The following is a 26,876-nucleotide window of genomic DNA, read 5'->3' on the forward strand; positions in this document are numbered from 1 at the left end:
GGATAAGAAGAGTTTTCTTACAGAGCGGACTTTAAATCAATGATATTGGAAGGTAGATCTGTAAGAAATGAGAGAAAAATAAGCAAATCTGGCAATAGACTGTTTGAGGCCATTACAGGAAGAGAAAAGAGGCTAGAGGAGAGGAGGGCAGTGGACAGGTAAAGGAGTGGTGGAGGGTGAGGCAGGCAGTGTGGTTGGTGCAGGTCAGTATGGTCCTAAAAGCCTCCTTAGAATTTTGGTCTGAGTGTGAGAAAAGGCAAAGGAGGTTTCTGAGCAGTGAGAAGGTGTGAGGCGATTCCTGCTTCCCAGGCCTCTCTAGCTACTTTGGGAAGCAGCTGCATGGAGAAGGAGGAGCAAGAGGAGGCTGTACTGTCCCCAGGATAGAGATGAGGACAGGGCACCACGACAGTGTTAGAGAAGTGAGGAGTTGTGGCTGGGTTCTGGGTGTGGTTTGAACGTGGGGAAGCAAAAAATATTTGGGGAGGAATATTCCTGCCAGGATTGTGCAAAGAAGAATGCACCTTAGGAATCTATGAAACACATTTCACTTGTTTATGTAGCTACCTGGCTAGTCATGTCCCCCGATTCTGTGCTGCACAATTGGATGACAGATGCAGCCATTTATTGAGAAGAGAATGTTTGTAGGAGGAAATAAATTTGGGGAAGGGAAAACTAAGTGCATGAAAATTGCCTAAGTGGTAGTGGCAAAGTTCAATTTTAACTTGATTCATTTTCAGAAGGACCAGGGAAATCTAAACAGCAGAACCTTAGTACAAAAAAAACCAGAAAGGATAATAACATCAATACTAGTTCACCCCTACAAGGTGCTTAAATGTGACAGGCGTAGGTAGAAAGACTTGACATGCATTAGCTCCCTTCATTCTCACAGCCAACACCATCGTCCTCATTTAACAGATGGCAGAGGTGAGGCACTGGCTGAAGGTGCTGTTTGAGATTAGTCACAGGGAGAAGGTGGAGGCACGATGTGCACCCAGGCAATGTGGGAAGACAATGTATTATTATTATTATTACTTGTCAACCTGTCAATTTTTCTCAAAGGTTTATTGACTTAAATTAAACATCCAAAAGCTTCATTTCTTGGCGAAACAAATCTTTTCACGTTAGACATGCCAAGGTATAGTTGATCTCAGAGTACAGTGATTGATGGGGAATTCTGCATGAATCATCATTTTGAACTAATTCTAGTTAATTGAATTTACAGCATAATGTAGGTTGCTAACTCATTTGACATGAGCACAAGTAAGGTAGTTTCCATTGTTCCTAGGAAAAAAGTACCCTGCTATTTAAAAATTTAAAAATCTGTGTAAGTTTTAACTGTATAGTATTACCCAAATATACATATATTTGGAAATTCTAAACTCCCCCTGATTTCTCAATTTTGTCTTTAAACTTAATTGATTTTTCTCCCAAAACTCCAGAAGCTGACTCAGAGGTAACCACTGCTGTTAGGACTTATTTTAAGGCAAAAGCTGATGAATTCAAACTCTTTTAAAATCCTCCCTTAGGCAAAGTTCTGAACTCTCAACTCATTTTACTGACTTTTCCTTCAAATTTTAATTCAAATTTGGTGATATAGAGGAAGTGTTGTTGTGTATTTTTTCAGCCACCTTTCCACTGAGCCTTTGTGAGCACTATTATGTAGGACAAAGTCTTGATTCTCGTTTTCTCCTGAAGAAAGGAGTCTGATACTTTTAAAAGAATCCATCTCTTGAATTGCATTCTCCACTGTCTCCAGTAGGAAGATGTATTTATGTTAATTCCACAAATGATTCAGGGATTTTTCATAGCCCTGGCCTTAGTTAAATGATCAGAGGTAGAAACTCTAAGGAAAGCTGCTATTTCACTATTTAACTTTTTATTATCCATGTGTCCAAATCTCCAAGGCATTTTGGTAAATAATTTTGCACCATTTTCCCCCATAAACAATAGGATTTTTTTTTCCCCCCATGCCTGTCTCTCTGGTCTATGGACTATGGAATATACAGAAATTTCTCTGAAATAAAGGCATCTTGGGGACAATTTTGGGAGGGAAGGTAGACCATGAGAAGAAAAAAGAACATTAAAAGATACTCCCAAGTCACTGAAATGTACTTGCTGAGATCAGGGAAGTATTTTAGATATCTTCACTTTTTACCGAATCCTTGGCCCATTATAGGTTCTTAAAACAAAGGAAGAATGAAGGAAACCTTCCTTTAAATGCTTCTTGACTTTTTCCCCAGAGGCTCATACAAACAGAGCTGCCTGTGCCAATGCTGCTCTGGGATTTAAATGTATGAAGATATTTTAAAATATTTTCATGTTCAAAGAAAAAATGTCTGAGCTAGAAAAAAAGATTAACTGTATGTCAGGCACTATCTTGGGTGCTCTACATATTTTATGCATTGAATCAACCCAATCGTCTTTGGTTTTACCATTTTATAGATGATGACACTAAGGTTTAGAGAAGGTAAGTGAGTTACCCTGGGTCACAGGGCATGTTAGTGATGAGGTCAGGGTTTATACCCAAACCTTCTAAATTCAGAATTAGAGATCTTTCTCATGAGGCTGTCTTAAAGCTGGCTATCTCATTGAACAAATTCAAAATATTGCCACTTCCCTATCCACCCAAGCACAAAGATCAGTGAGTAGAAGATTAGAGGTAAACAGAGGCCATTGTTTTCTCAATTGCAAAGGGTCCCAGCCTTGAAAACATCATTAACAATTATACATGTGACATTTAAAATTTTTTTTTCAACCTCTTAAGGATATTCCCTTTGGTTCCTAAAATGCAGTTAGAAATTAGTTTCTGGATTAGTATCTTTGATTCCTAAAATGCATTTAGAAATTAGTATCTGGATGGCCTTAAAGAGAACAATTGAAGTAGAAATTTCATCCACAGGAAAGATCAACAATGAAGATATAACAGCAAGCTTTCCTGGGGCCTGGAGGGAAGCAACACTCGGCGCTCACTTTTCTTGTATTCATGGGAAGAATGTATTTGAGATTCATACATATTTATATCAAGTAACATATTAGAGTAAATGTCAGTTTTTCACTATCTCTTTCTTTTTAACTTAACATGCAGAAAACTAAATGACCCATAAAGAAAAAGAAATGACTTTTTTTATGCAAACATTTTAAAATCTAATAGAGCAGGTTATAAAGTGAGTTTGGTGCATTTTCTTAACAGAGGTTATACAAGGTTTTATAAGGGTTTTGGTGTAGAGTGTTCAACATTTTATTCTTTTGCATTTAGAAATGTATTCATTGGGTGACTCATACTTCATAGCACTGTCATCTTCATAAATGTTTGCTGTACTAGGGTAAAGACTGAACACTAATAGATTTCTAAACCTATAAAGACTGTAACTGAGGAACAATCAGGACTATTCTTCCAAAGCTGTATTAGTCCATTCTCACACTGCTAATAAAGGCATACCCGAGAGTGAGTAACTTATAAAGGAAAGAGGCTTAATTGACTGACAGTTTAGTATGGCTGGGGAGGCCTCAGGAAACTTATAATCATGGTGAAAGAGGAAGCAAACATGTCCTTCTTCACATGACGACCAGAGACAGAAGTGCCGAGCAAAAGGGAAAAAGACTGTTATAAAACCATCAGATCTTGTGAGAACTCACTCACTGTCAGGAGAACAGCATGAGGGTAACTGCCCCCATGATTCAGTTACCTTTCACTGGGTCCCTCCCATGACAGATGGGGATGATTGGAACTACCATTCAAGATGAGGTATGGGTCAAACCATATCAAAAGCTATCTGTAATTTTTATGATTAAAACTTTAATTCAAAGTTGAGGGCAGAGTGCTTAGCTAAGGGACATTTAATCATTATCTGGGTCTGCCATTTATTAGTTTAAATTAATTCTAGCTGCAAACACAAATACACCCTTAAATCTCTGTGGCTTAACCTAGATAGACTCCAGTTAGCTTCAGGAGTATGGGGAATTCTGCTCCACACAGTCACTGAGGTTCCAGGCTCCTTTCATTTTAGGGCTCCACTACCCGCTAAGGTCTTAACTGTCCTCGGCTGAGTTCTATATATGCCACCAGGTGGTGGGGAGACAAAACAGGAAGAGCAGTATGTGGGAAGATTTTATGAACTAAGTCTAAAAGTAACACACATGACTTCTGCCACATTCCCTTAGACAGAACCTAGGTATATGAATTTGTCAAACTACAAAGGAGATTAGAACATGCAGTAGAGCTGTGTTCCCAGAAGAAAGTGCACTGGGTTTTGGCAGCCAGGTACCAGTATATTCCACAGTTTCCAGCTGTATATTTTGGTAGTAACCAGTGCTGTGAATTGACATTCCTAACACAACATGCAGAAAAAAGATGTTCCCAGTTTCTCTGACACAAGGATATGAACACATGAACTTGCTTGTACCATTCAGACACTTCAGCATAAGGCATGACTGAGCAGCCGAGAGAAGAAGCATAGAGCATCTGTTTTGCAGTTATAGATGTCAGAAACACCATATTTCTGGAGACATGGGTGGTGCTGGGGGCTTCCCCATTATGTCAGAGACATTGAGAGTCTCTTAGCAAGCAGGACTTAAGAAGGAGCTCTGGGGTGGGGGGTGTTCCCAGAAGCTCAGACTAGAATCTGTCTCCATTGACTCCAACAATGCTGTGAGCCTCTTCATAACCCTTAATACTGTGAACCACAAAAATTTGAGACAGGTCTCAGTTAATTTAGAAAGTTTATTTTGCCAAGGTTGAGGACGCCAGTCCATGACACAGCCTCAGGAAGTCCTGACGACATGTGCCCAAGGTGGTCAGGGCACAGCTTACTTTTACACATTTTAGGGAGAGATGAGACATTAATCAATACATGTAAGAAGTACATTGGTTCAGTCTGGAAAGGCAGGGCAACTCAAAGCAAAGGCAGGAAGACAGGAAGTGAGGAGGGGGCTTCCGGGTTACACATAGGTGAGAGAGGAATGAACCATTGCCTTGCATTCTTTTGAGTTTCTGACTAGCCTTTCCAAGGAGGCAGTCAGACATGTATCTATCTCAATGAGCAGAGAGATGACTTTGAATAGGAGACATATTCGCCCTGAGTAGTTCCCAGCTTGATGGGGCCCAAGATATTTTCCTTTCACAATAAATTCTTGCTGCTTCAACAAAAGTGAATCTTGTTTTCTGCAACTAAGAATGTTGTTTTTATTTAATTCATTTCACTTATGAAGAAAAAAAAAAAGCAAAAATACACATGTACTTCAGTGTATAAGTCCAACCCTGTCAGACTTTGGACAGCAAAGGGATTTCACTAGAATGTTTTTATTAATTTATCTCCTAATATTAAAATATTGTGGGATTTCATCCAATATTTTGGTGTTTTACTTTCCTTGAAATATCAAAAGTTTTGGTATGTTTAAGAAACGTTCTAAGGGACCCGATGAGGATTATTTATTCAATAATTGATATTTTTCTCACCAGAAAACATGCATTGGATGCCCCAGTGTTTCCCAGCCCTAGGCTATGTTCAGGGACTGAAGAAGTGAGTGGAGAAAAGCGAGAAAGAGGGGCAGACCTTTACTTCCTGAACAGGTCGTTCTATCTGCTGCCATCTCATCTACTTAAGTTTTCATCCAATAGTGACAAAATCTAACAGTTCGCCAGAGCTCACTCTACATAACAGCTTACTTTGACTGAGCATTCTCACAAATCATTAATTAATTGTCTCAAATCTCTGATACCTTTATAAGCATTATTATCCCTTCCTTTCAACCAAATGAGTAAGTGAGGCACAGAGAATTCAGATCACTTGGCCAAGGCTAGGGTCACACAACTAGTAGGGGGAATAATTGGGATTCAAACTCAGCTCTAATCCTGGAATCCTGGACCCAACCATTATGTAAGAGGACTCCTGTCCTATCATCCATGGCATTGAAACCTAGATGTACATTGATAATCATTAGCAGAGTGTTTTAGAATCTTATGGATTATGAAAATGCAACTTGAAAACATTATTCTACAAGAAAGAAACCATACACCAAATGCCAAGTATTACATAGTTCCTGGAAATGTGAAATGTCTAGAATAGGCAAATCCATAGAGAACAGAAAGGAGATTAGTGGTTACCAGGAAAGAGGGGTTGTCAGGAATGGAGAGTGGCTGTTCATGGGTACAGAGGTAATAAGTGGTTCTGGAATTAGTGGTGATCGTTGCATAACTCTGTGAATATTCCAATAACTATTGCATTGTGCACTTCCTAGAGTTCAGGAATCTGCTGACACCCATCCCCATGAATGACCCATGAATTTTATGGTATGTGAATTACACCTCAATGAAGCTGATATTAATGAATGGAAGAAGGAACAAAAATTACATATTTTCAGTCTAAACAAAACAAAGAACAGTAAGGGTTGCGGAATTGTAGCTCCTTAGTCCTAATCCCACAGGCCAAGGGTACAGTTGGAGTCATTACGCAACAAACACATCTCCATTCCATGACCTTCCACTCCCTTATTAACCGCAAAGAGAGCTCCATGCACACCTGCCCAGGCACTGCTTTTCTGAATGGTCTCTCCCCATAGAACACAGACTACGAGCCTTGGAAGGTTCATCTTGATTTCTTCTGTTGAGCAATCTCATTTTGTGCAGTGCTTCTATGTTCTGTGTGTCTCTGAAATCCGATAGGGACTTGACCTCTTCAGACAGCAAGTGAATGAGGAATCCATCCCCAAGGAGGACTTATTTCTCCTGGTTGGATTTTTCCTCTTGGTGCACATGGAAGCTTTCACTTCGCTCTCTGTCTGTGATGATCGATGATGCCTCACATGTGTCTAATCCACGGTCATTCATGGGGATGGGTGTCAGTGGATTCCTGAACTCTAGGAACCAAGCAAGTGTCCACCCCGAGTGACCGTGTGTGGTGGTGTGGGTGCATCTTCACATAATTATACGAATCCTCATCCTTCCTGAGGCTGGGTAAGCCTCAGTACTAAGTATCCTTACTCATTTCCAGTGAACATCAGTTTTTAAAACTACCTCTTGGATACTTGAGGAGTGGCTTTATAATTGTTAAATTCTCTTAAATATATTCTTTGGCAATATCATGCTATTGAAAGGGCTTTACCATTTGAGACACAAGGTAATAAAGGTCTCACTAATGCCCATATGCCTTACTCTCCTTTTTATAAGGGATCTGGCCCAGCACCAGAGGAAAGCAATTGGGCAAAATACACAGAAATAACAACTACCAGCAGACATAGGCTCTCGTACTGCACTTCTGTGAACGTGGAAAATAACTGTTTTTCTGACGATGTGATTTCACACAAACCTTTCATTCTTAGAGGGACTTTATAAATAAAGAGGAGTTTGCCAATTATAGAGAATTCACTTAGGCTATCGAGGCTACTAAACTTGACCTTTAAACTTGATCAAAGAGAGGTAATAATTAGATCACAATCACTTATACTAGTTTTTACCTTCCCAAGATTTTAAAACATTTTCATAGGCATTATCTCTTTACCTAGAATATTCTCATCAGACCCCTTATTTTTAATAATTCCAGAATAATTCTAGTAACTCCAGTTATTAGAAATAATTTATTTATTTCTTAATTTATTTCTAATAACTCCAGAATTATTATTTCTAATAACTCCACAATTAACTTTCAGCTGAAAGAATTCATTTTATAAACTTTAAGTTTATGAATACTTAAAACATCAATGATGTGGTAATATACTCATCATTACCTCTATAAGTATTTATAAACAATTTCACTCCTTCTCCCAAAATTATTCATAACCTCATCAAGATAAGCAGAAGAGTTATAATTTTCTTCATTGAAGGATAAAATAAACAAAAACAACAAAAAATAAAAACACAAATGATTAAAAGTGAAAAAGCCTAATTAGGAAATTAAAGAATTAAGATATGATTCATATACAAAATTCACATGGTTAAGCATTATTCAAAGTACACATTTTGGGGAACAATTTGATGGAGATGTAAAGAATTCTGTGAAATATTGTGAGAAAGCTACAAGTTAATTTGTTTAGTCAGTTTGTCTTCCTATAAACATATATACCAATACTCCCATACTCCGATGAACCCACGTCAACATTTTCACAGACATGATCACAGACATGGTGAGATTATAGGGGATTTTTTTTCTTTGTAATTTTGTTTTGTTTTCTAAGTTTTTTCTGTTGATTAGACTTAGGGAAGGCAAACTGTAAGATTGAAAACCGTTGGAATAGACTAGATTATAATATTTTATTTCTGCCTTATAGTGGCTCCAAGTTATACAGTAACTACAATAAGGTAGCTGGGAAAAGCCTGGACTTGTATGAATGTTTTGGAGAAAACATAGATAAATCACCTTTTCTCTCTTAATTCCTGATCATAGTTACTGCTCAGAGTTACCATGAAATAGTTCAGTCCATGATGTCCCATGCACCGTAGCACTGTACTCTTTCTGTCACTGCAATAGTCTGAATGTTTCTGTCCCTCCAAAATTCACATCTTGGAACCCCATTGAGATGGTATTAGTAAATGGAATTTTGGAGAAGAGATGAGGTCATGAGGGTGGAGCCTTCATGGGGAACTAGTGGCTTTATAAGAAGAAGCCAGAAAGTTGGCTCGCTGTCTTTCCACCATGTGAGGATACAACAAAAAGAAAGAAGTCCACAACCTGGTAGGGGGTCCTGACCAGAAGGCAGCCATGTTGGCATCCTAATCTCAGAATTTCTTGATTTCTGCCTTAATTTCATTTTTTACCCAAAAGTCATTCTGGAGCAGATTGTTTAATTTTCATTTAATTGTATAGTTTTGAATGATCTTCTTGGTACTGATTTCTATTTTCATCACACTGTGGTCTGAGAGTATGATTGGTATGATTTCAGTTCTTTTGAATCTGTCAAGAATTGCTTTAGAGCATGTGGTCAGTTGTAGAGCATGTGCCATGTGCAGATGAGAAGAATGCATGTTCTGTTTCTTTGGGTGGAGTCAGAACTGTGAGAAATAAATGGTTGTTGTTTAAGCCACTCAGTCTATGGCAATTTGTTGTAGACTCCTGACCTGACTCAGGTAGTCATCATGCAAGTGTTCAAATCCCCATGATGCCCTGGGGCATGTTGTTTCCCAGCAGGCCATGCAGCACCATCTTGTTTCCCAGCAGGCCATGCAGCACCATCTTGTTTCCCAGTAGGCCATGTAGCAGGAAGTTGGTGCCCTCCTAGTGGCAAGGAGCCAACATCAATGTACTGCCTACTGCTGGGGACAATTCTCCAAGTAGCAGCCTTCTTTTTCATATCCACACCACTTAACAGCTTAACTGTTCATATTAGACTTCTGACTAACAGAGATGTCTCCCAAGATGGAAGTGCTGTTCTCTCCCACAGAAAATTCTACAGGGGGCAGTCCAGGACCTCCTCTATCTTTTGCGGGTAACAGAATCTAGTTTGGTGCTCACCTATCTCCTTTCCTCTTCCCGGAAACATAGAATGTCTGCATTTGCCAGTCTTGCTCATGAGTTAGTGCCTTGTGACTGATTCTGTACGATTAACTATAAGTAGAAATAGTTTATGTTACTTCTAGGCCTGGCCCTAACATGCCTGTGAGGTCATAGTCATTGGCTCATTTTTTTTCCCCTCTTCTTTTAAAGAGACCTTGGAGGACATGTATTGTATCTGGCAGCTTCACAGAAACCTTTGAGACCTGAATCACCCTTTGTAGGAGAGCTGTCAAAAATAGCATGGTATCTTGTGCCTGTAATTCCAGCACTTTGGGAGGCCAAGGTAGGCAGATCACCTGAGGTCAGGAGGTGGAGAACAGTCTGGTCAACATGGTGAAACCCCATATCTACCGAAAATATAAAAATTAGCTGGGGGTGGTGGCAGGGGCCTATAATCCCAGCTACTTGGGAGGCTGAGGCAGGAGAATTGCTTGGACATAAGAGACAGAGGTTGCAATGAGTTGAGACTGTGCCATTGCACTCCAGCCTGGGCGACAACAGCCAAACTCCATCTAAAAAAAAAAAAAAATACCTGACCTCCTTTAGATTGTTAAGACACTAAAAAAGGCGTATTTGTTGCAGCAGCCTGTGTTCTTCACCCTGACTACACTTCTCTGCCCTCCTAAGGAAGGATCTTGTCTTCAGGTCCTCTAAATGCCCCCTCACAAGGCCGGAGCTCCTTGTAGAGTCACATTCATATTATTGGCAGGTGAAAGGAAGAAGGATGCACCCTCCTGCTAAGTCGGCTACATTGAAAAGAGCCTTCAACTGTTAGTTGAGTGTCTTCCACACTGACAATCAGAAGAAATAGTCTTAGGGTTTCAAAGTTGTTTAACCTTTAAAATGGTCCACATATTTCTCAAATTTGAAAACCATGACCTTCGTTCACCTATTTTTCCCTATCTGTATTCCTGAATATTAGTTGTTTCAAAAAGAAGGAATATCTAAATGTTTCAGATTTATCCTAAAAGAAGTCTTATCTCAACGCAGATGCAGACTGCTTAATTCTGTTTTTCCCTCTATGGTCAGGAGGAAAAAAAAAAACCATTATGGGGTCAGTGTGTTCTGTGTGGGTCATCTGTGTGAGGTCATCATATTTTTCAACCTGGATCTCACCTGAGGATTCCAATGTTCTCTTGAAGCATTATATTTAATTCATTGTTAGTTATTTTAGGAAATATTTTCCTACAAGTATTTTCTTGGAACAAACTGTTTTATGAAAGTCCCTATACCATATAATTTGCACTCCAACTGAAATTACTTTTCTTCATAATAGTTAGATTTTTGCAGGTGCTTGTTTGTTTGGTGAACAGCTGTGGAACAGACAAATGAAAATGTGTTTTATTCCATGAGTAGTATTATTTGGGTTAGAACAAGATTTTTAATGAATATTGTCAAACTCTCAGCGTACTTATACCCTCCTTCTTTCTCAAGTTGTCATTCGGTTATAACCTAAGTTTGACTTTCTTTCACTTGTTCTTTCATTTCTTCAAGCATTTCCTTTTTGCTTACTATGTGTTGGATACTGATCTAAGAACCAGGGAGATCACGATAAACGATATGGGGTCTTAACTGAATGGAATAGGTCGGTGAAATTTCTTTTTTTTAGAATAAGACATAAAACTCAATATAGACTTAGGACTCAAAAAGAGTTCTCCTTATTAATTACAACAATTGCAATCACATCCAGTGGTGGAGGTAGCCTTTGTCAGGGATTTTGTGGGAGGCTTGGAGTTGAGCAGCCAACCTCTCTGCTCCCAGCTAATGTGGGTTATCAAGGCATTTCCTAGGTTAGAATAGAAATGAGGCTTCCATAGCTGTCTCTTGGAAAGACCAAATATAGAAAGGGGCTTTGAATGCATGTCTGAGGTTGGCTAGATTCCAGCTGATGGAAATGGAAGGAAAGAGTGCTCCAGGCGTAGGCAGGAGAGTTTGAAAAAGCCTAGAGTGAAGAAATGACACATCTTGTTTACTGAATGTTGATGAGTCCAGTTTAGATGAGGAACAGGGGAGAACTGAGAGATGACAAGAAAATGTAGGCTACAGTCATACCGAATAAGGCTGGGATTTCAGACTGAGAGGTGGATGTGTAATTTTCTACTGGATAGAGAATATAGGGGTGATAAGGGGCACAGGTTTCCCTGACACTGGGCACTGAAATTTACTTGCAGTTGTTGCCTAGGAAACATGTATTTATTCTGTGCCTGTGCCTAGGTGTGTGTATGGGCAGGTCAAAATGTATGTGTATGCACGCAAACTTGCGCCTGTGCTTGTGTGATGTGTGTGTGACGACTTTGACGTCTAATTGATATCACTTCTACTTCTGAAACCCACTTCTCATTGAAGTCTCTGGTCTTAACAAGGGCATAAACCCCTGGGCCTCAGCTGTGCTGCCTGGTAATGGCTTTCTATTGAATGTACCGATTTGGTTCTCAAGGATCATCTGTTCTAAGACTCATGCTCTGATTTTTGAAATAAATGCACTTTTCAGAATATAATTTTTCATTAATGCTTGTTAAGTCCTAGAGGTGATCATTTTAAAGCTTCCCAAACCTACCACAGTTTGTCAGTCACCTGTAGCCCTCATTGGAAGACCAAGGGTCCTTCTTATGTTTTACAGGTTAGTGTTACCACTCACATCAATTCACATCATGCAAGTTACAGTATATTGCAATCAAATAAATTACAAATGGAGAAATAATAAACATGAACCCGCGCCCTGCAAGTGATCCTTATGTGGTCTCTATTCTTAATTTTTAGGATGGCTTTTATTTTAGGGAATTTTATGTTTTTCAGTAAATGAAATTCAATAAGCATATAATTTAAGGTGATCCAATATTTATAGCATTGTAAATATTTTCCTAGTTAGACATTCACAAAGCAGAGTAAGCATATTACATATTACATGCCCTGTGCTTTGTTTTGACAAATAAGATTAACTTAGTTAACCAGGTTGTTTCTGGCATTTTTGTGCCCTAATTTCTGTGCATGTCACCAGGACTTCACATGGGATCTCCTGGTGCTTTGTTGTACTAATTAGCTGGTTTGAAACCATCTCACTCTGTAGAAGGCTTTCCCCAATATTCTGAGAATCCTTTAGGTTTATGATCATATTACTGTTTTGTCTCCTATTTCTAAGCTTACTCTCTCTTTTGGTGTGGGTACAACCCAGGTTTTAAACTCAGCGCCTTCCTTCAATTTCACATAAAGCTTTACTTACACAAAGATTCTGCAAGTTATAACAAACTCTGCTGAAGTTGGATGGGGAATTAAAAAGACAAAGGGTGAACGTTGTGGAAATGCTGACAGTTGAAAAGTGAGCATGAGGCATCCCTGTTAATCAACTTGCATTTAAAACATCCTTTAGTCCCTTGGCCTTAGGGAAATGTTCTCAGACCACCTTGCTTCCAACTGTCTGTGAGACTCCTGGTTTTGGTATGGCCACTAAGCCAGAATGTGCACAGCAAAAGGGAGTTTGGCAGAGAAGTCTAGTAGGGGCTGAAATTTGTATCATGCTCTGCTTCCTGATGTCCTGGTGTGGATGCCTCAGCCTGTAGGAAGATATGCTTTTTCTAAGGCACAAGAAGTAGCATGCAATAAACTAGAAAACCTAGAGGGAGATGGATACATTCCTGGAAATATACAACCCTCCTAAATTAAACCAGGAAGAAATGGAAACTCTGAATAACCAATAGCAAGCAGTGAGATTGAAATGATAATTAATAAGTTACTAACAAAAAAAAGTCCAGGACCAGACATGAATTATATCAGACATTCAAAGAAGAATTTGTATCAATCCTATTGACACTATTCCAAAAGATAGTGAAAGGGGGAATCCTCCCTAAATCATTCTATGAAGCCAGTGTTACCGTAATAACCAAAACCAGGAAAGAACATGACAAAAAGAGAAAACTACAAGCCAATATCCCTAATGAACATAGCTAACCGAACCCAATAGCACATCAAAAAGGTAATCCGCCGTGATCAAATGGGTTTCATACCAGGGATGCAGAGATGGTTTAACATATGCAAGTCAATAAATGTGATGCACCACATAAACAGAATTAAAAACAAAAATCACATGATTATCTCAATAGATACAGAAAAAGCATCTGACAAAATGCAACATCTCTTTATGATTAAAACCCTCAGCAAAATTGGCATAGATGGGACATAGCTTAAGGTAATAAAAGCCATCTATGACAAACCCACAACCAACTTGATAATGGACAGGAAAAAGCTGAAAGCATTCCTCTTGAGAACTGGAACAAGACAAGGATGCCCACTCTTACCACTTCTATTCAACGTAGTACTGGAAGTTCTAGCCAGAGCAATCAGACAAGAGAAAGAAATAAAGGGCATCCAAATTGGTAAAGAGGAAGTCAAACTGTCACTGTTTGCTGATGACGTGATTGCACACCTAGAAAACCATAAAGACTCATCCAAGAAGCTCCTAGAACTGGTAAATGAATTCAGCAAAGTTTCAGGATACAAAATTAATGTACATAAATCAGCAGCTCTTCTATACACCAGCAGTGACCAAGCTGAGAATCAAATCAAGAACTCAACCCCTTTTACAATAGCAAAACAAAACAAAACAAAACAAAACTTAGGAATATACCTAATCAAGAAGGTGAAAGACCTCCACAAGGAAAACTATAAAACACTGCTGAAAGATACCATAGACAATATAAACAAATGAAAACACATCCCATGCTCATGGATGTGTAGAATCAACATTGTGAAAATGACCATACTACCAAAAGCAATCTACCAATGCAATGAATTCTCATCAAAATACCACCATAGTTCTTTGCAGAACTACAAAAAACACTCCAAAAATTCATATGGAACCATAAAAGAGCCCACATAGCCAAAGCAAGGTGAAGCAAAACAACAACAACAACAACAACAAAATCTGGAAGCATCACATTGCCTGACTTCAAACTAAAGTATACAACCATAGTCACCAAAACATCATGGTACTGGTATAAAAATAGGCACATAAACCAATGGAACAGAATAGAGAACCCAGAAATAAAGCCACATACTTGCAGCCAACTGATCTTCAACAAAGCAAACAAAAACATACAGTGGGGAAAGGATAGCCTATTCAACAAATGATGCTGGGATAATTGGCAAGCCACGTGTAGAAGAATGAAACTGAATCCTCATCTTTCACCTTACACAAAAGTCAACTCAAGATGGATCGAAGATTTAAATCTAAGACCAAAACTATAAAAATTCTAGAAGATAACATTGGAAAAACCCTTCTAAATATTAGCTTATGCAAAGATTTCATGGCCAAGAACCCAAAAGCAAATGCAGCAAAAACAAAGATAAATAGAGGGAACTTAATTAAACTAAAAAGCTTCTACACAGCAAAACGAATAATCAGCAGAGCAAATAGACAACAAAGAGAGTGGGAGAAAATCTTCACAATCTATGCTTCTGACAGAGGACTAATATCCAGAATCTACAAGGAGCTCAAACAAATTAGCAAGAAAAAAAAATCCCATTAAAAATTGGCCTAAGGACATGAAGAGACAATTCTCAAAAGAAGATACACAAATGGCCAACAAATGTATGAAAAAATGCTCACCACCACTAATACCAGGGAAAAGCAAATCAAAACCACAATGTGATACCACATTATTCCTGCAAGAATGGCCATAATCAAAAAAATTTTTTAAATTGATGTTGGCTTGGATGTAGTGAAAAGGGAACACTTTTACACTTCCAATGGGAATGTAAACTAGTACAACCACTATGGAAAACAGTGTGGAGATTCCTTAAAGAACTAAAAGTACATCTACCGTGTGATCCAGCAATCCCACTACTGGGTATCTACCCAGAGGAAGTCATTATATGAAAAAGATACTTGCACATGCATGTTTATAGTAGTACAATTTGAAATTCCAAAAATATGGAACCAGCCCAAATGTCCATCAATCAGCAAGTGGAAAAAGAAAATGTGATACACACACACACACACACACACACACACACACACACACACACACCATGGAATACTACTCAGCCATAAAAAGGAACAGAATAATGACATTTGCAGCAACCTGGATGAAATGGGAGACCATTATTCGAAGCAAAGTAACTCAGGAATGGAAAGCCAAACATCATGTATTCTCATAAGTTGGAGCTAAGCTATGAAGATGCAAAGGTAGAAGAATGATATAATGGACTTTCCAAACTTGGGGCAAAGGGTGGGAGAGAGGTGAGAGATAAAAGACTACACACTGGGTACAGCGTACACTGCTTGGGTGACGGGTGCACCAAAATCTCAGAAATCACCACTGATGAGCTTACTCATGTACAAAAAATTAATTAATTAATTAATTAATTAATTAAAAAGTGCCATGCAAGCTGGCCCTTCTCTGCCCATTGTATGCTCTATTCTTCCTTGAAATCTTAGAAGTAGTGCCAGTTTCCTCATTTACTCAGGAAGATCAGCCAAGCAATGCTTTCTGTTTTTCCTGTTTGCTCATTTACTCTTCTGCTAATGCGCATACTGGCAAGACATTCAGTCCAAATGCTTATCTAGGTACCTTTTGAAGCAAAGAGTTTCCTTCCTTAGAAGACTTTTGCTGCTACCTGTTAAGGCGATAAGCCTTGGTTACCATGCTTTTCTTTGCTTATTTATTCTCTCTCTCTTTGGCTGCCTAGTTGAGGCCTGATTAATGTTCATTCTTATTTTTTTTTTCTCTTCCCATGAGTAGTTTGGACGTTTGATTTTGTATTTCTGTTCTTCAGGTAGTTGAGTTTTGCTTTGTTATATGGTGTTATTCCTCTAATTTCTGATTATAACTTTTTGATTGTCTTACTTGTGCTAGGGTGCACTGAATGCCTGCTGGAGGAGGGGGTTGTGCAGGCCCCGCCCTAACACACACACACACACACACACACACACACACACAAACACTGTGGGTCTCCAATTTTCTGAGGCAGCTTTTCATTTATTTTCCTCTATCTCCAGTTCCTTTGTGCTTCTTAACTGTCCCCACCCGAGCAAAGCCTGGAGGTCTGCCCAGGGTTCCATCCCCCAGAGAGGTCTGAGGCCACACCTGCAAGGAACTGGAGCTTTCACACAGGTTCATAAAGCCTTCTGACTAGACACTTCCTTTGCAACAATTGCAGCAATTTATGACTTTAAATACAGTGTGGAAAACATCAAAACAAACCCTTTGCATAGACATTCTTTTTCATGGCTTGCCTACAGCTGTCTTGCAGTGAGGCAGGAAATGATACTACCTGCTTTGACTATTTTTACTTTTCGTAACGCCTAGAAATAAGCTAGTTTAAAGAGTTGTATGGACTAAAATGTTTTATCAAAAGCAATTTCCACTATGAATGATTTTTAATGTCTCAATTCTAAGATTTTTTTAGTTTTAGCACTGATATTTTAGTTTTGCGTTGTTAATTTGTTTTATTGATATTAAACATTTATATTGTATTGCTTGAAGTTGTTTGGAAGTTGACTTGAAATGGAAATTGTCAGGTAAAGTTAGGTAATGGGATTGCACCAGATTGCTGTGTGCAGCGATTTTATGATTTCCCTTTTTCCCCTTTGAGTCAACTGTATTCTGATGAATCTGGACCAAGTCTGTGAAAATTCCATCTGAGCAAGGAAACAGAATAGGGTGATAATTACTTTACTCTGAAGAGGCATGACCCACAAAGGGCTGCTGCAGAGGCTTGTTCATGTTATTCCCTGACCAACACTAAGAAGTGATACAGGAGCTACAAAGAAATTATTTAGGCAGTGAGTGAGTGGAAGAGAGTCCTTGGTAAGGCTTCCCTTTTAACAAAAAGCACCCCCTACATCATTGCTTTTCTAACAAAGAGCAACCTGTACAACTGAGCTGCAGACGTACATAAGCAAACTGGAAGCTTGCATAGGTAAATGCCGGCAGTTGTGCCAATAGAAAAGGGATACCTGGAAGCCAGGTATATTCAACATGGAGGATACCTCTTTCCTTTTCTTTGTCACCAAGTGTACAGTAAAAAGCAGGCAACATGGTGCTGGCCAGATAGAGAACCCATCTGCATAATAAAGGAGTAGGGTGGGATGGCCAGCTTCTTTGCAAGCTATGCAAACGGCACACCTGGTCTGAACAGTCTCTAGTGTTCTATATTAATCACGCACTGCCTCCTCAAGCTCAACTATAAAACCCCATGCCTTTCACCATGGAACCCGAAGACCCCGTGGGGAGCACCTCTCGCTTTGCAGGAGAAAGAGCTTCTTTTCTCTTTTCTCTCGTCTATGAAACCTCTGTTCTTAAACTCACTTCTCATGTGTCCACATCCTCGATTTCCTTGGCATGAGACGGAAGACACTGGGGATTTACTCCAGACAATGGTGCTGCCTCAGAAGCATCTTTTATATGATCGTGTATGTGAATGGTGCCTCCTTATTTGAGTAGTGCACAACCTATGCAACTATATCTGGTGACCTTCACGACACTTCCATTTCTGGCCTTTTCTCAGTATGCTTTTGTTATTTCCTCACTTAGAAAGCCCTCATGCATCAAATACAGCAGTGTCTACTGAGAACCTGCCTTGCAACTGTCCCTTTGTTGGGATCTAGTGACAGATCCATGAACATAATATCATCTCAAACTTCAAAGATTTCCAGTCTGCTGCAAGAGGCAGACTAGTAAACAGAAACTTTCTGTTAGTTATTGGCAAAGAAATGGTACACTGGGAGCTAAACCTCTGGTGGCAAGAAGTAATAGAAAACAGATTCCTCACCCCTGAGCTGTGAGACAGGCCACATGGACATTTCAAATCCAATTAACAATGACCAGTGAAGTGACTCGGCTTTGTCGAAGGTAAGTCAGGATGGGGCAACAGAGGGTTGGAAAGGAGGGTTTATTTGGACGGAGCTGGGCTTCTGGTTTCACCTCACCTCCAGCAGGAAGCACGGGGAGCCAGCCCCTAAGCCCAGGCCAGTGAGAGCAGCCCCACCAGCACTTGCAGGCCTGGCCACGTGTCCCATGCAGCGAGGCAGCCACAGAGGACAGGTGCCCGACTCACACTGAGAAGGCAAGGAAAAGCTAGGGATGGCTGAACAGAGGGCTGCACCAGGGGGAACAGCGGAGACAATGTGTCCCTTTCTTGTGGGCTACAGTTGTGTGACTCTTAGAACCCACTGTAGACCCCACTATAGATGTAAAAATACCTGCCTTGGGATGCTTAGAGTGAAGTCCTGCCCAAGAGGGCAGCATGCCTGGGCAGAAAAGACACCAACTATTTTGCTGGTGGCAGAAGCGGAGGGGGCTAGAAATAGATCACAGAGGAAAGAAATTCATTTCTTTCTTTCACACATAAATTGTGTTTCACAAGGAAACACAATTTGTGTGATTTATACAAATTGTAGATCACAATTTACCTGTTCCAGGAAAATTTGGCTGGATGGCGAAGGGGTAGAGTTTCGAGACAGATCATCTAGGTAAGAATGATCCAGACTGAGTGCAGTGGCTCACGCCTGTAATCCTAGCACTTTGGGAGACTGAGGTGGGCAGATCACCTGAGGTCCAGAGTTTGAGACCAGACTGGTCAACGTGGGTAAACCCTGTCTCTACTAAAAATACAAAAATCAATTGGGTGTGATGGCGGGCTCCTGTAATCCCAGCTGAGGTTCCCGAGGCTGAGGCAGGAGAAACGTTTGAACTCAGGGGATGGAGCTTGCAGTGAACCAAGATCGCACCACTGCACTCTATGCACTCTAGCCTGGGTGAAAGAGTGAAACTCCTTCTCAAAAAAAAAAAAAAAGAAAAAAGAAAAGAAAAGAATGATCCAAACTAAATCAGGTGTCCTGCAGTAGAGAGAATGGTCACTCCAGCACATGTTCAAGAAAGAGTTAGGAATAAACATCACCCCGCATTCAACCTTCAGAATCCCCTTCTCCAGGAAGGTCTCCAGGGGGTTCCCATCTTCTTCCTGCTTCCTGCACTTTGAGTGTGAAATATTTTATTTATTAAAATTAACATTTGAATTTTAATATTTAGTATACTTCATTGAGTCTGAAATACCAACTATAAATTATAATATTTTTATGAACTACAAAGAATGCTGTCAATTCTCATTCAGACACCATTCAAACATAAGATGGTTTGCAATTTCTGTGATCTTAAGGTGTGACAAAACATGAATTTTAGAATGACTACAATATGTTGTTACTTTGATTTTTATGTTTACCAGATTTCTCTCTCCAGTGAATCTATGAGTTACTTAAGAACATGGAACATGATTTATATCGCTGTAAATGTGTAGAATAGGTGGTAAACTCATGGATAACAGATTATTTGAACTATAAATCAGACCACTTGAAAGGAATATCAAATATTTTAACATGTCATGAGGCACTCTCACCATTTTAATATGAAAATGTAAATTTTTAAAAAGAAAACTTGAAAAGGAAAAAAAATGGCAAGGATAATTGCATTAAAAACATCAAAATTGGGCAATTACAAACATACAGATTCTAATAACCCAATAAGGCTTGTTATATAAACAATTCCCCAACCATTTCCCATGGTATTAGTCATGGTTCTCTACAGAAGCAGAACCAATAGGGTGTGTGTGTGTGTGTGTGTGTGTGTGTGTGTGTGTACAGTCTACTCTTTGCAAGCTGGAGACCCAAGAAAGCTGGGGGTATAGTTTGAATCCCTGAGAGCCAGAAGCCAATTGTGTAGATTGAAGTCTGAGTCTGGAGGTCTGGGAACCAGGGGCATAGAGGGCAGAAGATTAATGCCCCACCTTAAGCATCAGGTGAAGTTAATTCAATTTCCCTCTGCCTTTTTTCCAATGTAGGCCCTCCGTGTATTGGACCATGTCTACCCACCATGAGGAGAATGTCTACTTAGTTCACCAATTCACATTCTAGTTTCTTCTAGAAACACCCTCACCAACACACGAAGAATAATGCTTAACCAATGCATTAGTCCATTCTCGCACTGTTGTAAAGAAATATCTGAGACTGGGTTATTTATAAAGAAAAGTGGTTTAATTGTCTCACAGTTCCACAGGTTGTGCATGGCAGCTTCTGGGGAGGCCTCAAGACACTTTTAATCATGGTGAAGGCAAAGGGGAAGCAGGGACATCTTACATGAGCAGAGTGGGAGGAAGAGCGAGGTGCCACACCCTTTGAAACAACCAAATCTGGTGAGAAGTCACTCACTGGACAGTACCAATGGGGGATGGTGCTAAACCATTCATGAAGACTCCATCCACTCCCATAAACCAGTCACCTCCCACCAGGTTCTACCTCCCACATTGGGAATAGTAATTCAACATCAGATTTGGGTGGAGACACAGATCCAAACCATATCAGCCTGCTCTCTGGGCATCTTATGGCCCAACCACGTTGACACATAAAAGCAACCATCACAATCACATTTCTCTACTCAGAGATAAGCATTTTCTCTTTTAAGTTATTTTGTTTTTAAAGTGGTTTCTACATCATAATATATTTTGATTATATCCCTAGGTCTTCACCTCTGCTTTAATATTTTCTTCTCTCTACATAGCCTCTAATTTCTAATAAGGGGATCCTTTTACCTCTCCAATTCAAATGATTTCTGTAGACTTCAATCCTCTTTGCAATACTAGCTCAGTAACTATGTTAAACACTCACTCACTCAACTCGTGGAAAATGATACATCTGCCAAATGATAGGTTTTTGGTATGTTTTACAAGTTTTACACAAAATAAGCTCAAAACGGGTTGGACAAGTTGAAAAGAAGATTTACAGGGAAAGTTTCTACCCCTCCCTTTCTCTGCTTTGCAGTGTTTGGTCTATGGGAGAGAGAAGAAAAGAGAAAGAGAGAACAAAAATGGGAAATGGTACTCTAAATATGATGAATTCACCTTTGTGGATGATAAATCAGCCATCTTTTAAAATTATAATCCTCTATTTGCATTTTCTAAAGACACATATTGTTACAGCCTAACAACTTCACCCTTTCTCTAAAGCTATAACCTCACTTTTATTTTCCTAAAAGTTGCCTTTTATACTTTCTTAGAAACTCAAATTTTATCTTAAATTTACAGTGATTGCTATCTTGTTCCCTGAAAAACGAGGGTTAAGCTCAGATGACTGAGCTCACGAGATCTCACACAAAGAGATTAATTGCCACCACTCTAAGGACTTGAGTAGAGTATGAGATGAGTAATCCGCAGAAGGCGGAGGAAACCAGAGCTGGCAGCGTTTCAGCGGTCGCACATCTGGGCATTTGTAAATATTCTCGAGCTGGAATATGGTAAATTGGGAGCAACCATCTGGACATTTGGCTAAAATTTTCATTTTTTTTAGATGGATTTTTAAGACCGCTATATAAAACCTTCCAGCTTTTCTCTTCATTCTTCTAGTTTTTAGTAGCAGCAGGGCATGTTGCAATAAATTCCACAATATTTTAACAATTGCGATAGTGGATCTCTCCCTATCCCACAACTGCCTGTAGCTTGTGATTACACAAGTCTATTGGATTTAAACTTTGATATGCTTCTGTCCCCCAGGCTGAATTTTCTTTTGAAGTTTCCATGAAGTTAATACTGATCTTGCTCTTAAAAAAAGTGTCTGGGATTTACCTTCTAGATGGGTGTCTCTACCACAGACAATCTTTTTGGTAAAATTCCAATTCCTCTCTGTTACTTCTATTCCTAGATGCTTTTTGTTTTATTTCGTTTCGTTTTCTTGTGTGTTTGAATTTATAAAGTTGTTCTGAAATGTCTTTAGACCCTTAATGCCATCAGCACCTTTAAGGAGATTCTAAACACGTCTTTCTCTAAACTGGAGGGATGCCGTGGTGACCCCAGTGCCACATTGGGTGGAATCTGCTCCAAAATAATTCAACCAGCGCAAACTGTGGGTTTAAGTCTCTTGGCACATTAGGTTTACTTGCAATCCCTAGGGGGAGGGGTGCATCTTTGTCCCACGAAGCCTGCCCTCAGGAAGCAAGGAACGTTTCCCTTTTAGTGTTTGCTGCCTCAGCCTGGGTCGTCTTTGTGACTTCTTGAGCAGGCTAAAATGCGTGGGTGAGTCCAACTGAATGTCTTTCTTCATGACAGCCACCGACAAGGTGAATGGAAAAGAAAATGGAAAAGAGAGAGGGTGTATTAGTCTGTTTTCACGCTGCTGCTAAAGACATACCAGAAACTGGGTAATTTATAAAGTAAAAGAGGTTTCATGGATTCACAGTTCCATGTGGCTTGGGAGGTCTCACAGTCACGGTGGAAAACGAAAAGCACTTCTTACATGGCTGTGGCAAGACAGAATCAGACAGCCAAACAAACATTTTATAATGGTTTCCCCTTATAAAACCATCAGCTCTCGTGAGGCTTTTTCACTATCACGAGAGCAGCACGAGGGAAACCACCCCCATGTTTCAATGATCTCCCACCGGGTCTCACCCACCACACGTGGGAATTATGGGAGCTATAATTCAAGGTGAGATTTGGGTGGGGATACAGCCAAACCTTATCAGAGGGAGTGAGAGAGACAGAGAGAGAGAGAGAGAGAGAGAGAGAGAGAAACTGTTGATCCAAAGTGCCGTAATTATTAAAAGAACAAAACTTTTGCTGTTGTCAGATGATACTAGAAAATAGCATGCATCCGGCATTATTGAAAATGCATGGTTCCTGTTACATGACCAAAGCTCAAGCCTTTTTAAGCATTAAACCCCCTTTTCATCCGTATAAATGGGGATAGCACCAAAAACCAATTTAAGCAGAGTAAAGCAAGTATGTGAGCATATAGATGTGTGCCTCTGTGTGCATGTGCCTGCGTGTGTGCCTCTGTGTATGAATGTGTGTGTGCCTGTGTGTGCACGTGTGTGTGCCTCCGTGTGCCTGTGTCTGTGCATGCACATGTGCATGTGCCTGTGCGTGTACCTGTGTATGTGCCTCTGGGTGTGCCTGTGTGTGTGCCTGTGTGTGTACCTGTTTGTGCTTGTGTGTGTGCCTGTGTGTGTGCATGTGCATGTACTTGTGTGTGCCTGTGTGTGCGCCTCTCTGTGTGCCTGTGTGTGTGCCTGTGTGTGTACCTGTTTGTGCTTGTGTGTGTGCCTGTGTGTGTGCATGTGCATGTACTTGTGTGTGCCTGTGTGTGTGCTTCTGTGTGTGCCTGTGCGTGTGCCTCTCTGTGTGCCTGTGTGTGTGCTTCTGTGTGTGCCTGTGCGTGTGCCTCTCTGTGTGCCTGTGTGTGTGCTTCTGTGTGTGCATGTGCGTGTGCATGTGTGTGTGCTAGTGTATGTGCCTGCATGTGTGCTTGTGTGTGTGCCTGCGTGTGTGCCTGTGCATGTGCTTGTGTGTGTGCCTCTGTGTGCATGTGTGTGCCTGTGTGCCTCCGTGTGTGCACATGTATGTGCCTGTGTGTGTCTGTGCATGTGCATGTGCGTGTGCCTGTGCATGTACTTGTGTGTGTGCATGTGCATATGCCTCTGTGTGTGCATGTGTGTATGCTTGTGTGTGTACCTGTGTGTGCCTCTGTGTGCCTGTGTGTGTGCATGTACCTGTGTGTGTGCCTGTGTGTACATGTGTGTGTGCAAGTACCTGTGTGTGTGCCTGTGTGTGTGCATGTGTGTGTGCCTGTGTGTGTGCATCTGCACATGCCTGTGCATGTGCTTGTGTGCATGTGTACCTGTGTGTGTGCCTGTGTGTGCATGTGTGTGTGCATGTACCTGTGTGTATGCCTGTGTGTGTGCATGTGTGTGTGCCTGTGTGTGTGCCTCTGTGTGCATGTGCCTGTACCTGTGAGTGTGCCTCTGTGTGTGCATATGCGCATGTCTGTGCGTGTGCTTGTGTGTATGCCTCTGTGTGTGCATGTGTGTGTGCCTGTGTGCCTCTGTGTGTGCATATGCGCATGTCTGTGCGTGTGCATGTTTGTGTGCCTGTGTGTGCATGTGCACGTGCCTGTGCATGTGCTTGTGTGTGTACCTGTGTGTGTGCCTCTGTATGTGCCTGTATGTGTGCATGTGTGTGTACCTGTGTGTGCCTCTGGGTGTGCCTGTGTGTGCCTGTGCGTGTGGCTGTGCATATGTGTGTGTGCCTGTGTGTGTGTACACGTGTAGCTCACAGCCATTGCTGTGAACTCTGGACCTTGGTGACTTTGCTGTGTCCTTTGCTGTACCCAGCGGTGATCTCTGTCTCTGTTTTCCTAAATTTCATCTCTCGCTAATAAGTGCTTTGAGTGCTTCTTTTCCATGTCTATGTGTGTTCATGCTCATTCTACCACCTGTTATCACTCCTCACTGCTCTCAGCAGACCCCAAATCGTCATCTTTTTCAGGAAATCCTAGATCAGGAATAAACCTCAGCATATTGAGAATTGTGTCCTCTGAGTTAGATAAGAACGAAGAGGAAACATTATCCAGAGTTTCATAACACAGGGTCCATAGATGTCTTTAGGATGGATAAAATCATATAAAATCATAAATCATATGTGAAGTGTGTGTGTGTGATCATATTATTGAATGAACCTAGTGAGGTTAAATAAGAAAAAGTAAATTTGTTTTTTATCTCAACAGGAGCACCCCTAAGCTATGTTCGGCCTTTGTACTGAGAGAGGAAGTTGCATCTCTGGGTGGACACAGCCTGCGGCTCCTGTTGTACAAAGGTAAAGACTTCCTTTGCACCAAGGGACGGGGTGGATTTCTCCATCAGCCCTCCTCCTTGTGTAGTCAGTCATTGTACACCCTGAACAACCTTCTCCGCAACCCCCATTTCTCACTATTCACTTTCAACACGCCTTAAAGGATCCAGTCCTTCGCCAGCCCGGGAAGGGTCTCTGCCGGACTCGATGGCTTCTCTGGCCTGTTTCCCTCATGGGGGCGATCTTGTAGCTTATGCAAAGTCTAGTCTATGGGAATAGTAAAACCCCACGCTTCCCCAGTCTCAGATCCTCTTCCATGCACACCACATGCTTGTCTGAGACCTGGAACCTGAAGCTGGAAGAGAGCATGGTCAGCTTTTTCTCTATTTTTTCCACATGCTGTTCTTCTCCTGCTTCTCATTCACCAGTGGTTTTGATCCTTGCAGGGCCAGGCCCAGGAGAATAATGGATTGGAGAAGGGACACCATGTTTCACAGCTGTGACATTTGCCATCGGGCCTCAGGACACCCAATGGCAGAGGTACCGTTACTGACTTTTGCTTCGATTGGTGCGTTAGTGTTCTTGGATGTTCCTCCCCCAGCATCCTCCAATGCATGTCCATCACTGTGCGTCCTGCTTCTGTAGCCATCCACTCTTCTCTCTCAGTCTCCGGAACTGCCCTGCCCTCCCTGTGCAGACTCTAAATGTCAGGGTGTCTTAGCATCCCCCACACAGTTCATGTGGATGAAGTGAATTTTAGATGCCCCAAGCCAACTCCCTAGCATGGGCCCCACAACAGGACACAGAAAACACACACCTGGAAACCAACATTGCTGGAACTCCTAGTTTGCCATCAGGTTGACAAAAGAAACCTGTCTTTCACTTTTAAACCTTTCCCAGGGGCATATTAAATACCTGTCCTCACTTTTCCCAGAGTCTGGTGATGTGTGCAATATCCTCTGAGTTCTCACTTGCCGTTAAGTGAAGGGAAAACAACTCCCCAAGAAAGGTTAGGAAACTGTAAGTCATGCAGCCTATGCCATCAAAAGAAATCTTCCCCTACCTCCCCCACCTCCAACCCCAGGTCTTTACACGGGCTGGATGCAAGTGATGGTGATGCCAGACAGCCCTTCTCACCTATTTAGCCATGCCCTTACCCAGGGGCCCAGCAGATTCTCAGTGATGCTGTAAAACCTTTTCATGCTCCCTTGGTGTGTCTCAGTTTGACTATCCAGTGGGTGATGGCAATCCTAGTGTCAGAAGCATTTGAACCAGAGCAACTCCATCTTGAACAGAGGGTGAGTAAAATGAGGCTGAGACCTACTGGACTGCATTTCCAGATGGTTAAGGCATTCTAAGTCACAGGATGAGATAAGAGGTCGGCACAAGATACAGGTCATAAAGACTTTGCTGATAAAACAGTTTGCAGTAAAGAAGCCAGCAGAAACCTTCCAAAACCAAGATGACCACAAGAGTGACCTCTAGTCGTCCTCTGCTACACTCCCGCTAGCGCCTTGACAGTTTACAAATGCCCTGGCAATGTCAGGAAGTCACCCCATATGGTCTAAAAAGGGTAGGCATGAATAATTCAACCCTTGTTTAGCAAATTATCAACAAATAACCATAAAAATGGGCAACCAGCAGTCCTTGGGGATACTGTGTCTATGGAATAGCCGTCCTTTTATTCCTTTACTTTCTTAATAAACTTGCTTTCACCTTATGAACTTGTCCTGAATTCTTTCTTGCATGAGATCCAAGAAGCCTCTCTTGCAGTCTGGATCC

At 40.9% G+C, this 26,876-nt stretch overlaps 1 protein-coding gene across 1 annotated transcript in view; it reads left to right on the forward strand.

The window, feature by feature from the left end:
* The window catches only part of LOC144332673 (uncharacterized), a 214,059-nt gene extending 188,940 nt beyond the window's left edge, over positions 1 to 25,119 (forward strand). Inside the window, exon 5 of the mRNA XM_077953110.1 lies at positions 25,030 to 25,119. The gene's annotated coding sequence lies outside the window, so the exon portion shown is untranslated. The remainder of the gene's footprint in view (positions 1 to 25,029) is intronic.
* Positions 25,120 to 26,876: the final 1,757 nt, after the last annotated feature.

The sequence above is a fragment of the Macaca mulatta genome, chromosome 11 (assembly GCF_049350105.2).
Source record: "Macaca mulatta isolate MMU2019108-1 chromosome 11, T2T-MMU8v2.0, whole genome shotgun sequence".
NCBI classification, from domain to species: Eukaryota; Metazoa; Chordata; class Mammalia; order Primates; family Cercopithecidae; genus Macaca; species Macaca mulatta.